Here is a 15,950-nt window from a genome sequence, read left to right as displayed (position 1 = left end):
CTCCTTGTCTTCCACATTCGTCCAGAGAATTAACTTATTAAGTCAAAGTCCCAGAAGAGGAAAACATTTAATCCAACTGCTTATAACTTGAAACAAATGTAGTAATTGGTTTGGGCATAGAGCTGGAGCAACCAGCTCTAATATTAATATATAACTTGACAAAATGCATGTGAAATGCTGTTATAATACACTGCTTATTGCTGCACTGAAATATTCAAATATTAGCAAACGTAGTCATGTTTTCATGTATTTTTAAATCAAACATCTGTTTTGCACTCTTTTAGGAAGGGATTTGTATAATTGATTCCCTTTTTTGTTTTGAATTAGGCTAAACAGACAGCAGAAAGCTCACAGGAGCTGTTCAGACACCTGGGGTAAAAACAAAAAAAGAACTATACTTTTTGATGTTCATTAAAAACTATTTCCCAAAAGGATTTTTGAGGGAATTGTTTGAAGAGCTGTGGCAGTTTAGTTGTTCTAGCAATGAGGTTTTATTAAAATGAGAATAGGGGATGTTAGGGAAGGAATAGAATTTAAAGGGAATTTTAAACTAAAATGCAATTTTCTAAGGAAGTTCATGAGATTAAGACCCCATTCAAGTTTTCATAACAACTCAACATCTGATAGACTTTTGATGACCATACTCTTCCCATCCCTGGCCCACAATAACTACTGGTACTACAGTCAGGTTCGTGGGTTTCTGAGGGAGACCATCTTGAAACCTCCTTACGTTTCAAGACTGTTTCTCAGTATTTTGGTTCCCTATGCTTAATGAGATTTATAAATAAAAACAATTTTATATTGAATAACCAGGAAAGAAGAAAAAAACCAAAGGCTTTATAAACAAGGAAGGAATGAGAAGGAAGGAAGGAAGGAAGGAAGGAAGGAAGGAAGGAAGAAAGGAAGAAAGGAAGAAAGGAAGAAAGGAAGAAAGGAAGAAAGGAAGAAAGGAAGAAAGGAAGAAAGGAAGAAAGGAGAAGGAAGGAAGGAAGATTCCAAATTTATCTAGAGGAGTTACACACACAGACACACACACACACACACACACACACACAGTCACACACACACACCACACACACACAGGAGGGCCCTTATTATATTAACTCAAAGGATTAACAAATCAGGCAAATTGAGTAGACTAAGCTCCCCATGGAAAAACAGAAACTTTGCCTTCTACTTATCTGTCCATGGATTTATTTTTAAAATAGAAAATGTATTAGGCCATAAAGAAAATTCCAACTAATGTAAAAGGTAGTAAGTCTAAAACCTAACAATCTCAAATCACCATGTATTAAAACTAGACACAAATAACAGTACTCGGCAAATTCAGAAGGACTTGTTGAACTGACCTTCCCTCAAATTGTTTGAAGATGTGTCCCTGTATTTTAATTCTGTGCCAATAGAGAGCTAAGTGCTGGCAGGATTTTGATATTGTCATTTCTATGGCCCATCACCAGTTTTCTATATGTAAATGCTTGATTGACCTTCACCTACCGAAAAGACAATTCTCTGATATTATCATATTAAAAAGCAATCTGTGGGCTGGATAAATGGCTCAGTGATTAAGAGCATTGACCTCTCTTCCAGAGGTGCTGAGTTCAAATCTCAGCAACCACATAATAGCTCACAACCATCTGTAATGAGCTCTGATGCCCTTTTCAGGTGTGTCTGAAGACAGCTACAGTGTACTTATATATAATAAATAAATAAATCTTAAAAAAAAAAAAGCAAGCTGCATGGTGGTCAAGGTCAGACAACTATCAATGCCAAAGAACAACCCTAAGAAATGGCTAAGACATTGTCTTACTGCTGATTGGCTCAGAATGCAATGTTTGAGGGTGTGTGTGTGTGTGTGTGTGTGTGTGTGTGTGTGTGTGTGTGTGTGTAAGAAAGAGGGACAGGAGGGGGAGAGGGAGCTGGACTTCTGGGCACACAGAGACTGGAGAAATGTTACAGGAAAAAGTAGAATCTGTCAAAAAGATTTGAAAAGAGGAGAAGGGAGATGGATGGAGATAGAAGCAGGCAATAAGTATGGGATGTGAGATGGTGGATAAGTCAGGGTAAGTTAGTAACTAGCTGAGAGACTGCCCCAGCAAAAGAAAAACATCTTTAAACTGTAGAGAAGTCTCTGTGTGTCAATGTGTAAGGGTTCAAAAGTCACTGAAGGAAGACTCCGGACTCAGGTCGCATGCAAAAGCAAAGAGTGTTTTTTCTGCAGAAACAACCATTATGCAGGGGTCAACCATTCTTTGAAATGGCCGCCCCAGATAAAGGCACTCAGGCCTTCTTCTAGGGAACAGGGGAACTCTCTGAAAGGATTGGGTAATCTAAAATTTCACTGGTGGCTGCTAGGGGGTCACAGGTGATCAGTGGTCTACATTTCTATGTCACGAGCATTCAATCATGTGATGAAATAGGACTGCCCAGCCCAGATGGCCCGTTCTGAAATAAAGACATTTCCCCATTTTTGTGGTTATCCCCAGGCTGTTCTTTGGGAGAGGGTTTTAAGATTTTGTTCTGGATTTTATGGTCTGTTCCTAGCGCTGGTGTCTTATGATCCAATTTCTGGGACTTATGGTCTATTCCTGAATCTGGTGCCTTATGGCTTTTTTTTTTTGAGGCCTGGTCCTCAAAATGGAGATAAACGGGGTCCTAAAATGGGGATAGATGGAGTTCACATTGTCCTTTTAAATTAAGCCTCGAGCAGGATCAACAAAAGCTCCACAATAGTATTTAAATTATCATGAACAATATGGTGAACAAGAGATCAAAGCTAACATTTCAACTGGAATAATAAAAATTATAATGAAAATATTAAATGATTAAAGCATCATTCAGAGGAAACGTAACAATACATAATTATTTAAACAAAAAGTAGTCTGGAAAAATAGCTCAGTTGTTAAAAGTGTTTGCCATGCAGGCATGTAGAACTGGGTTTGGATCTCCAGCACCCACACAAAAAACACAAATAGAAATTAAAGAAAATTACAGAAGAATGATCTGGCTTGCTTTCTGATGCTGTGATAAACACCATGACCAAAATGAACTTGGGAGCAAGGGGTTTGTTTGCCTTAGACATCTGACCACAGTCAGTCTTTGGGGAAAATCAGGGCAGAAACCCACACGGGAGCAGAGGCAGGAACCGCAGAGGAGTGCTGCTCCTTGGCTTGCTCTCCGTAGCTTACTCAACCTGCTTTTCTGCACAACAAGCACAGAGAACATTCAACTTCATAAAATTATTAGGGTGAACTCTGTGTGATCATCATTTTATAGATCGAAATAGTAAAACATTCACAATTCCATGTTTTAGCATGTCTGAGATGTTAGATTAAATCAAGATATTCACAACTAAAACAAACTATAATTAATTAGAACATGGCAAAACATAAGTGGTTTTTCCAAAGACTGTGATTTTTACTAGATTCACTCCTAAGAATTTCCTGGGAATCCTGGACAATACTATGAATAATCATAATGATATTTGCTGAATCCTATTGCTGGATCCTATACACATTACATCACTGAATGCCTCCAGAAGCCCCATGAAATAAGTAATATTAATATCTTCAGATTACAATGGAGACCTCACGTTCAGAGAGGTCAGATAGCGTCTGCACAATCACAGAATCCAAACTGTACCCAGACACCAACTCCTCCTTACTATATAAGGAATAAGTAGAAAACTATTGGGGAGTCAAAGATAAAATAATGTAAAATTTTACATTTGAGAAACAAACCAACCATACTCGCCTGGCAGGGGTATAGAAATCAACCAGAAATATTCTAAAATAATAATAATAATATTCAGTAAGTGATTGCCACAACAATTTATCAAAGTGAATGGCATTCCTCTAAACAAAAGTCATACAGATAGATACCAGTACACACACACACACACACACACACACACACACACACACACACACACACACACACACACACACTATACTCCCAAGTGTACAAGGGAGGGAGGAATGGAAGGAAAAAGATCTTTGCTTCAGGAAGGTTCTGTTCAATTCTAGTTTAATCTTTCTGTTCATAATCATTTAACAAACACACAGGTACTGTATTTTAAGATCACTTCTTAAATAAACGTTCACATATACTTACCATAACAGAAAGATAATTTTAATATCCAGGACTCATTAACTGAAAATTAGCAGTTGCATGTCAGCTGAGATCCATGAAAGAATACTTTAATTAATTCTTCCATAAAATTTTATTCTTAAATAGTAAGCCAAAAGATATTGGATTCATTTAAATCAATCTACAGAGTATAAATAACATTTTAAAAAGAATTGCTGAATCTTGCGAAGTATTTAATTTTTCCTTTTGCGTAATTTTATTGGCTAACTCTTCTAGAACAAAATTAAGAAGAAATGGTGGGTGGGAGTTGTCATGATAGTCTCCCTTTCAATTTTTAATTTTTCCACCACTAGCAATCTTGCTGGTTGGTACCTGGATGACACCATAGACTATATATGTGGTATATATTTTATAGGTGTAGAAAATAAACTCATAACCTCATTGTTCTTATGGCACTGAACTTCTTAAAAGCTACCAACCCAACTTGTCTCTTGCTTCCTTCCTTCCTTCCTTCCTTCCTTCCTTCCTTCCTTCCTTCCTTCTCCTTTCTTCCTTTCTTTTTCTTTCCTTCTTCTTTCATGCCATTATTTGAATCCTGTCTCTCCATAATTATCCTTTCCCATCTACTCCTTTTTAACAGTAGACGATGCCTCAGAAGTTCCGTTCACTTAAATCCCTGTAGTGTGTAGTCTTCTTGAGTCTAGTTACATCATCCTAAATTAGAATAGCTGCCCAGAAGTTTCCCCCAAGATTCTTCCTTATCTCTGTTGTTTATTTTTAAATATTTATTTATTATTATATTTATATGAGTACACCATAGACACACCAGAAGAGAGCATGGGATCCCATTACAGAGGGTATGAGCCACTATGTGGTTGCTGGGAATTGAACTCAGGACCTCTGGAAGTGCAGTTGGTGCTCTTAACCACTGAGCCATCTCTCCAGTCCATCTCTGTTGTCTTATTGGCATCATCATTGCTTGTCACATAAGCATCTCAAAATGATTAAGCCCAAGATAGAACTCTTATTCTCTCTTTCTGCTTATAACTTCATATGGTTTCTCTTCCTCAATGGCGATACCCAATTGCTTAAGCCAAAAGTTTACTCTTCCCTTTCCATCATCCTGTATCCCAGGCATTGGTTAGCACTTTGGGTTGTGCCTCTAAACTAATTCTCCACTTCATTCTTTTCCATACTAGAATAAGCCACCCTCAGCTCCAGCACAGACCACTTTCGTAGTCTCCTGCTTCATTTCCGGTAGTACCACCCACCACTCACTCCTGTCCTTTGCACACAGACCAAAATGTCATTTTAAACTCTAATCACATCTTGTTTCTTCCTTATCCATATCAAAGGCCTTAACCACATCAGCTAAGTTCCTCTTGTAAAGGAAAGTGGTCCCAAAGACTGGGACATTTACATCCTAGGAGCTTTGTGGGGAGTGGGATACGTCCATACACCACAATGATAAAGAGAAAAAGAATAGAAGACAGGAAAGAGGATGAGCCTGAGAGGAGGGCCAGGGGTTCTAATGTGCCTCAACTGAGGTCAAAGTTACCACAGTTCACCAGAATGTTAAGTCCCAGTGCTGGCTGTGTACTGGGAAGCCACAGAGAATATTCAACTTCATAAAAATATTAGGGTGAACTCTGTGCAATCATCATTTTATAGATCAAAATAGTAAAACAGCCCAACACCCATCACATGCCCCAAAACAGATATGTATGAGAAGTTCTGAAAAAGGACACATCAGAGTTTGATTTGGGTTCTGGGACTAAATGCAAAGCCTCCCACATGCCAGACATTACTCTACCACTTAGTTACACTCTAAAGGCAAAGGTTGTTTCCATGATGCATAGGAAACTCCATGCTTGAAAGCCTCTAGACTATCCCTTGACCTTAATAGTTGCAGAAGACCTCTTCCTGTTAGTGTTTTTAAAAGGGAAGTGATCCTCCTTCATGACGGGCTCTGGAGCTCTTCGATCAGCTGACTCCTACTTCTGATACTTTCCTGCCTTACAGCACTTCCTCCATCTAATCTCTCCAAAATCTTGCTTCCTCAATCAATCTCCAAGCACTGAGAGCCAACGCATCATCCGAATGAGCTCACATTCTTCTGGGAGACATGAGCTGCTGCTGGACACCCTTCTACCATCATTCCTGAAGCATGGCTCTCCCATCTCCTTGACTCAGTACTCCTCTCCTTTAGCAACCCTCCAGACATCAAATGGGGCAGTAGAAAGAAACACAGGTATTGATAGCACACCTCCATGCCCTTACCAGGAGTGAAGCACAGAAGAAGATAGGTTCACACAGGGCTATAAACACTGGAGTGAAAACTGGACATAAATAGTCCATACCTGTAATCCCAGCTCTTGGGAGGCTGAGGGACAGATATCTCTGTGGGGTCAAGGGTAGCCTGGCCTTTGAATTAAAACTTTGTCTAGAAAGAAGGAAGACAGAGAGGAAGGGGGGAAGGAGGGAGGAATGGAAGGAGGAATCGAGGGACGGAGAGCGGGAGGGAGAGAGATAATTTTGATGAATTAAGGTTAGTTCTATGCTGAGTATGTATGTGCTTGTGGCAAACTGGGTGAGTGAAAGGTGATGGTGATTTTCATCACTGTAACACTAATTATAAAAACTAACATTCTACCCTGACTCCGTACAAGGTGGTACCAAGTAATTATTATCAATTACTTAGTAATGTATCAAAAAGATGTTTATTCTCCTTCATGAATGTACATATGTACATATGTACAGTAAATATATCAGTAAATGCATCAAATTAATTTGTAAATTGCATTTGACTGGTATGCTTTTATTAGTCATATGACATACTAGTAATTTGGTATTAAAATATGGTCACATCTACTAACATCTAAGAGAATTAATAAAGAGTATTATTTAGCTAAACATATCTATAATAGCTGTATTATATATATCCATATATCATTAAGAATGTTTTATTTAAGGGGGTCGAATCCATTGCTTGTCTTTAACATATCCGACTACTAGCAAACTAAGTCCTTCTCTTTCTGATAATTTAATAACAGTCTTTTTTTTTTTTTTTTGGTTCTTTTTTTTCGGAGCTGGGGACCAAACCCAGGGCCTTGTGCTTCCTAGGTAAGCGCTCTACCACTGAGCTAAATCCCCAGCCCTTAATAACAGTCTTAATCGTACCTGACTGATACGGTACAGCATAATCTAGTAATGAGTGATTAACTGGAATATTTGCAGGATGCAGTACATTGCTACCGCACACCTAAGATGCATTTTTCCAGCAGGGGGCTCTCTCACCATTAGAAGTACAGATAGAAAAAAGTTTGAAATTTTATGGCTCACAAGTCATTTGTTCTAACAAAAATATTACTGAGTTCCGGCCAACTGCTAAATTCTGTTATTTCCTGGAGATAACAATATGAAGGCCTTCGTCCTCATGGAAATGAGTTCTCGTGGTGTCTCAGCTTTGGCTACCTACACCACAAATAATCATTGTTTTCAAAGTAAAAGCTGTTATTATGAGAACATCCATTTGGGGAGAGGGTGATTTGGGTTGCTGGGAAAGTAAGTACTTTGGAAATAGCTTTGAGCACGCATTACATTTGGCCCTGCGTGCCTTGCTCTGAAGAATGTGTTGATTCATGAAACCAGAAGTGAAAAATGTTTCAGCTCCTTCAGGGCCCTCTCCTGAGATCTAGCCAATATCGGATTCTGAAAAGAAGCTGATCTGGAGGTAGACGATTCCTGAGCTAACAGTTTTGGGATGCTACAGCTAGGATCCACAATTCTAAGAGATAAGTGAAGTTCGAACAGTGTATGAGCTGCAAAGACTACAAACACCATCTAGTGAAATCGTATGAGAAATAACAGAAAAAATGAAAATTTTTTCAGATTATATTTTTTTCTTCCAAAGGAAAATTAGCACCCTGTGACTTACAAATTTGATTCATCTTACGATGTGGATTAACTACTTTTGTTAACTTTGAAATGTCAGGAAGAAGATTGGTACTGATTATAAGCCCCTAAAACAGTAGCTTTTGGATTTACTTGAGAGGTTAACATGGTGATAAAAGTTCCAGTCTTTCTCCTTTACCCTTCAGGGCAGGTACCATTCAAATATAAGGGATGCATATGCATTGCAGACCTAGAACACAAGAGCTCATTTCACAGACTAGATACTTAGAGCCCAGGAAGACTCTAAGACTCGTCCACATCACGCACAGTGAGTACACAAGACATTTTCTCAGGATCTTAAAGATATGAAAACCAAAGCATCTTAGAACTACAGTTGCATCCTGGGAAGTCACCAATCCAAACTTCTGCCCAAAGTGAAGGCCACATCAGCAGTACCTTTAGAGGAACATCATCCAAGCAGCGGCAGAGTGAACCACTGTCTACACTGCGAGGTGCCTGCTCCTTCCACGGGATGCTCTAATCATTGTAGAAGTCACCTATAGGGCCTACAGAGAGACCATTTCTCACTTCCTCCAGTTTTATCATTTAGGCTATAGGGAACTGTGCCTGTAGTTATTGAAGACGGATCGTTAGCAATCCAAATTCTCAACATGTCACCCACACTCCAAATGTTACACATGGATTCTCCCACTGAATTCCACGCCAACCTTAAATGTATGCCAAGAGTGGAATTCTCACAGATTAATCTGGCAAGCATGGGATACAATAGGATGTACAGAACTACAACATCAAATCTATCCATGTCTCTCCCTCTCCTTTCCTCTCCCCCTCCAGTTAGTGCCTTTTGTTTCTTTGTTTTGTTTTGTTTGTTTGTTTGTTTGTTTGATATTTTTGTCTTCTGAGACAAGGCTTACTCTGTAACCCTAGCTGAATTGAATTCAATTCACTATGTATGCTAGGATGTCCTGGTATGTGGTAATCTTCCTGTCTCAGCCTCCTAAGTTCTAGGATTATAGTAATAAGCTGCTACATCTGCTTCCATTTCTCAAAAAGCAAATCTTACCTGTGGATGAGAAAGAGTATTATTCTACATCTGAATAATCTGGAGAAAAGCTGCCACATATGCCGAAGTCTGGGTAAAGACTTTTCAACACAGCTAGTTCCATAAAATAGAATATAAACTGACTGAGGAGATGGCTCAGCAGGTAAAAGGGCTAGCCATGTAAGCCAGATGGCCTGGGTTCAATCCTAGGATTGAGGTTGAATGTGAGAGCCCTTAGCAGTCCTAGAGTGAGATGGGAGGTGGATACAAAACAGTCACCTAGAATTTCACAAGCCAGCTAGACTGTAGGCAGTACAGCAGCAGAAACAAAGAGACCAAAGCTAACAGGGTGCAAGGGTGCAAGGGTGCAAGGGTGCAAGGGGAACACTGCCTCCAAAAGTCCTCTGACCTCTACACAGATACTGTGGCATGAGTGCGTGCACACACACACACACACACACACACACACACACACACACACACACACATCTGACCTTCCCATGAGTGCAGACAGGCAGGCAGGCAGGCAGGCAGGCAGGCAGACAGACAGACAGACAGACAGACACACACACACACACACACACACACACACACACACACACACACAAAACCTTTGAATTTTTTAAAGGATGCAAACCTAAGAAGGTAACGAAAACTCATTTGTTTATATTATAGCAACAGAAATCAACTCATTAGTTTCAAATGTCAACATCCCCCAAAGGGGAAACTGGGCTCAAGTTAATTGGGTTCAAGTAGATCAATACATACTAAGCAGTTTGGGGCTTTCTTGGAGATTAATCATTACCAGAAGGGAAATATACTTCAAGGTGGAAAGGTATAACTAAAAAAATCTTTGGATTCAAATAATAAACATACCAAGAAAACAACCAAGGACTCCTCAGTACGAATCACTTTGATTAAACATGATATGAATACATTTATTTAAATAAATATTTTTAAAGGCCCTCTGCAACAATTTCCAAACAATGTTCAGTTCCTAAAACTGATTTTAGCTAATTAAACATCCTCAGTCAGGCTGACCAGATAGGATTGTGTCCTTTAAGGCACCCTGAGCTGCTCAGCCATCACTCAAAATAGCCCTGGGTTAAAAGCCATAAAGTCACGATTGGCAGATGTTCAGAATTAAACACTAGCCCCTAGCAACCCATATTTAATGGTCTTCTGTATCATTTCAGCAGAGACCAGCTGGATACTCCCCTACTATCAGAGCATCAGAGGAGGACCTGTCAGAGTCGAACATTTAGCATCTTTCAGAAAAATGTTTGTCAAATTACCAACACTCATGGCAGTTTCACCCCAGGCTTACACAGTGTAATGAGCTCTTTCTTAATACAGAAGCCATTACAATCTTCCATTCACTTTCTTTGAAGGCGTGGGACACTGAGGTAATTGCCACTCTCATCCACCAAACCTTTTCCAAGGGGTAGTTGATTCTCCTCTACTCTGTCGATGAGGAAACTGGGTGCTGGGGAAAAGAATTCATTTGTTCAAGACCACTTAGCCAGGAGAGCACAGAACTGGAATCTGAACCCAGGTCTGCCTCCAGTGTTTAGATGGGGTACTTATTCAGAGAGAGTATGTTAATTGTCAGAAAGAGGGCATCTCTACACAGCAAGGGATGGAGAGTACCCAGGCTGGAAGCAACTCTTCCTCTTTAAATTTTAAGTTAGCATCAATCCGGACATGCACATTTGATTTCTGGGCTATAAAAAAAGAATGGAATTAAATCCTATAAAATACCATGCAATATCATTGGTAATCTTATCTCTGTAATAGACAATTTAGCAATTTCCTTGGACCCCAATAAAATATGGATAGCTAGTTTCTAAATACTTTGGGTGGTTTGAATGAGAGTGGCCCCAACACTCTCACATACTTGAATACTTGGTCCCCAGTTGGTAAAACTGTTTGAAAAGGATTAGGGGGTGTGGCTTTATGGCAGCTAATATGACACTAGTGGCAGGTTTTTAGGTTTTAAAAGATTTATGCAATTCCCAGTACTCTCTCTCTCTCTCTCTCTCTCTCTCTCTCTCTCTCTCTCTCTCTCTCTCTCTCTCTCTGCCTCATGGTTGTGTCTCAAGATCTGAGCTCACAGCGACTGTTCCAGCACCATGTCTGTCTGCCTGCTGCCCTACTCCCCACCATGATGGTCATAAACTCTAACCCTCAGAAAGTGTAAGCCCCAATTAAATGTTTTCATTTACAAATTACTTTGGTTCTGATGTCTTATTACTTAGACATCTAAGTAACTCTTAGTTACTTAGAAAAGTAACTAAGACACTCGTTTTTCAAAAATCCTAAAATCTCATCACACTCAATGTTGAGATCCAAATCCATTATCTTCCCTGCACAGAGATAGCATTATGTACAGGCTGATAAGTCCAGAAATTGGATTCTGTATCAGTGTCACTGGCTCTATATATATATATATATATATATATACCACTGTGGATGTTATCTCTGTAACGCCACTTTATCAACGCTACAATAAAAGTAAGAATGATGTTATCAACTCCATGAGTTGTTTTAAGAATAAAATGTCACATGAGAATAAAATATGAATATGTTTTCAAAGTCTTCGCAAAACACAACCTTTCTCCTCTGTGTGCCTTGGTAATGAGTTGCAGCTGAGTGGAAGATCTTAATAATCCATCTTTCTATGGCTGAGCAATAATCAGATGTAAACAGAGTAGAGGGGTGTTCAGATGTAAATTTTTATGGTTTGTCAAACATACACCTGTAACTGCTTAAACCATATTTTTCCTACCGTTTTATTTTATTTGTTCTAACAAGTACAGCAAACAGGGACGTTTGCTAAGACTAATTTCCGGTTAACCTCGCTAGCATAAAGCACTCAACTTCTATAGCATGTGCGGTGCAGGTAATAAGCACGGATATATGTAATTGCTTCTTAAGAAATATTTGTTTTCAATTTAGGCTCTGGAGTAATGTGGAGAGCTAAATTATGTTATTTTAAATGGCCTTAGTCAGGTGAAATTCTCAGGATCAGTAATAGATTAGGTAATAGAAGCATAGTTATAGAAAAAAGAAAAATGAATGTTCAGGAGCATTGGACCTTAAATGCTATCATTTTTCTATAAACCACAATGAGGACAAAGACTATTACTGAGATAAGATTATCAGTCACATTGCATTGCATTTTATCTGCAATTAGATCAACTTTGTTATTATATTATTTTTAATATAGGGTTTAATTCCGATTTCTTTTTTTTATAACCAAGAAATAAAATGTATGTGTCCAAACTGATGCTAACTTAAAATTTAAATTCTTTCACCTGTGTGTCTTTTTAATCTTCATATATTTTTTTAAAATCTCATGTTTAAGAAGTACTATTTAAGTATACATTTGAGGCTCTTGACTCTATACATATGTGATCCACATATGTGGGTGTCACGCTTCATCTTTTTTTCCTTTATTCTGGTGCTGAACGATAGTTTTGAAATCTCCATAACTCTGAAATATGTTTTTATCTGCTGTATTTTCCCCCTTATCTGTCTAATTCTATCCTGGCTGCATCCCAGTTGTTTGCCTCATACATTCAATTATCTGCAGATCAAATCAATCTCTTCACTCAGGAAAGGCCATGCAGAAAGGATATCAGCCATCTTCATCACCAAAAGAAAAATCTGGCCATGAGAACAGACTTAGTATGCTCCTTGTCTAAAAGCAGAGATGCACGTAAGCAAACATCTACGTGTGTGTTCATTTATTCATTTACTCCTTCCCATTCCCAACTCAGCCTCTCGATAGCAATGTTGCCTTCAGTGTCTTAACCCTTCTGTGTGCTTCTAGATCTGTAAAATATATAAAACCATTCAATCAATTCTACGGGATCATTTTAAGAAGTTGTTGAATTAGCATGCATGAAGTATTTTTTAAATGTCTGGTACATACTGCCAGTGTTTCTTGTTTATAACGGCTGCTGTCATTGGTTTATTAGTCATGACGTATTTACTGGTCTCTGCTAGCGCTGTGACGCCAGGCATCACAGAAGAGCACTGAGCAAAAGAACGCAGAACATCCTCGTGGAATCTGCAGGGTCTACCATCTACATGAGGCGATCATTTCACTGGTGTATGAAGAGAGTGAAGCATGTACAAATATGACACAAATACCTAAAAAATGGCTATCCTCATTTAAAAAAAAAAAATCTTGGGCCCACGAGGTTCCTGAATGCCTGCGGTTACGTTTCTCCTAGATTAAAAGAGGGAGCTGGCTCTGTGACCAGTCAGTAAACCAGAAGTCTTTTGTGGCATAGTCCCAAGCAAAGACCTGGTTCCTGCTGTCTGCTCTCTTGCTTCTGAATACTCTGTTGAATGATTCGCACTCTAAGATAGCATCACAACACTGCTCCTGGGTAGTCACTCTCTGCCCTAGCTGCTCCAAACTAGCAGTCCGCCCCCTGGGTCTTTTGTCACCCATTGCTTGAGGTCCCTCTCTCCTGCCTGCCCGCCCGCCCTTGGTGTGTTCTTTTACGTAGCTGCATCCGGGTTTTGGTGTTTCCAGCGCAGCCTCTGCTACATGCAGTTGTGCCCACTTTGCCTGGCTACTCCGCCTCCCCCAGTCTTTGCCTGCTCATCAGTAAAAAGGAAATCAAAAGATCTGTATCGTAGCGCTGAGAGGCTTAAATAGGATCAAACCTTTCGAACAACTTATAGAATCTTAGGACTCAATAAATACATTCATACATTTAGTAATATTTACTTCCAGGTTCTAAAGATATCTTCGCAAAAGATAATCTCTGAGCATTGGGTGTACAAAGTAAAGAAGACAAATTATTTCTTCATTCGTAAGGTTTATTGTGTATCAGCTACTTTTCTTCTGTTGTGATTTAAAAAAAATCCCATGACTAAAGTAACTTATAGGGAAAGAAATTATTCGGACTATGGTTCCAGATACAGTCCATGGTAGCTGGGAAGACATGACAGGAAGCAAACTGGAAGTAGAAGAAGGCTGCAGACTCTGAAAGCCCACCCCCTAGTCACGTACTTCCTCCAGCAAGGCTGCCTCACCTCCCCAAACAGCACACCAACTGGGGATCAAATGTTCAAATACCTAAACCATTGGGGGACATTTCTCGTTCAAACCACCATACACAGGTAAAGCCATCCAAGAAGTAATTTACAGTTGTAACGCAGCTGTACAAGAAATGATACTAATTAATGAGATAGAAAACGAAGAGAGATTGACTATAGGTAGAGTGGTCATGAAAGAAAGAGAAAAAGGGGGAGCTAGACAAAAGGGTATTTGCAAAGGTCTTGACATGGGAAGGGATAATATGCCCAAGGGCTTAAAAGTTCACTGGCTAGGGCATGAGGAGACAAGAACTAAGAGACACATATAAAGATGGAAAGGAGAACTTTCTAGGCCTTCGTGGTCAATGATTTGGAGATTCCTTGTGATCTGGTTTCCTCTCCCTCCTATCACTACCTCCAGAACATGGTTTTGTGTTTTGAATGCCAGAGAACTGTTACTTTACAAAAATCTCCTGGATCTCTGATTTAGGAATTAGTCTTAACTATTTTGTTTTGCAATAAAGGGGAGATGGGGAAGGTTACACAGGATGGTCTTCAATTTTCTTCCTTCTCTTGAAGTACGGGTAACCCTGAGACCCTGTCCCATCTCTATTCTTTCTCTGAAGATGATCCCTAGTACCATGTCTGTATGTTGTATTTATATGCCAGTGAATCCAGGTCTGGTCCCTAACTCTGACTCCAATGAGCTCCACTCCACTCTCGTGGCTACCTAATTGTCTAACGTGTTTCTTCTAAGATGAACATGGCTCCATTGCTTTCTTGAAGCAGAGAAGCTGGAGTGACCCGCAGGAAATCCTTACAAGACCTGGCTTATCAACTTCCTCATGGAGTGTGAAGGACGGCTCACAGGATTCATAAGGCTTATGAGACCTTCCCCCCCACACACACAAGCACACAAGCGCATCATGAGGCCCTTCTTCTCCATGAGCTTTCAATTGACACTGCATAAGAGGCAAACAATTGCCTGGGGTGAGACATTCTAGTGGTGTAGCTGCCCACGAGTCACTCGGTGGACTCTAGAGAGGCCTAGATGCCTGTGAGTTAAACTGCACTTGGATGGAATGGTTTTTTCTTTTCATTTCTCAGGGCTCTCTATCTGAGATGGCTAGATATAATCTAAACTCCTTATCCTGGGTCCCTTCCAACTTTACCCCTGGATGACTCCATTCCACACACGCTGTCTTTAAACACGTCGTAATAGTTGCCACCTTCCTGCTTCGTGCATCTAGCACCCTCAGCAGAGCACACCCATCCCTAGGCCTTCGGAGATCAGGTATTTGCTCTTTTTTGATCTTATTTCTAAAACACCTCCCTATTAGAGAAGTCTTCCCTAGCTTCTCGATTTAAATAAACCTCTTCTGTTAGTTGGAGTTTTTGTTGCTCTGATAAAACACCATGATCAAAAGCAACTTGGGGAGTAAAGGGTTTATTTCATCATATGCTTCTAGATAGCAGTCTATTAATGGGGGAAGTCAAAACAAGAACTCAAGCAGGGCAGGAACCTGCAGGCAGAAACTGATGCAGATGCCATGGAGGGGTGTGGTTCATTGTCTTGTTCCATCATGACTTGCTCAGCATGCTTTACTATAGCACCCAGGAGTGGTACTGCCCACAGGAAGCTGGGCCCTCCCATACCAATCATCAATCAATAAAACACACCGGGAGCTTGCTCGTGGACCAGTATGATAGAGCCATCTTCTCAATATAAGTTCACTCTTCCAAAATGACTCTAGCTTGTGTCAAGGTGACCTAAAACTACCTGGCATGATTTTCCCACCATTCTCAGTAGTAGCCCTGTCCAATAGGACTTCCTGTGATAACAGGAATG

At 39.8% G+C, this 15,950-nt stretch overlaps 1 long non-coding RNA gene across 4 annotated transcripts in view; it reads right to left on the bottom strand.

Annotated features, from left to right (window-relative positions):
* Nucleotides 1–15,950, bottom strand: part of LOC147994801 (uncharacterized) — a 340,279-nt gene that overhangs the window by 227,605 nt on the left and 96,724 nt on the right. The window lies entirely within an intron of this gene.

This window comes from Rattus norvegicus, chromosome 4, assembly GCF_021556685.1.
Source record: "Rattus norvegicus strain SHRSP/BbbUtx chromosome 4, alternate assembly SHRSP_T2T, whole genome shotgun sequence".
Lineage (NCBI taxonomy): Eukaryota > Metazoa > Chordata > Mammalia > Rodentia > Muridae > Rattus > Rattus norvegicus.
Note: the sequence above shows the minus strand (reverse complement) of the source record. Positions and strands in the feature narration are given on the sequence as shown.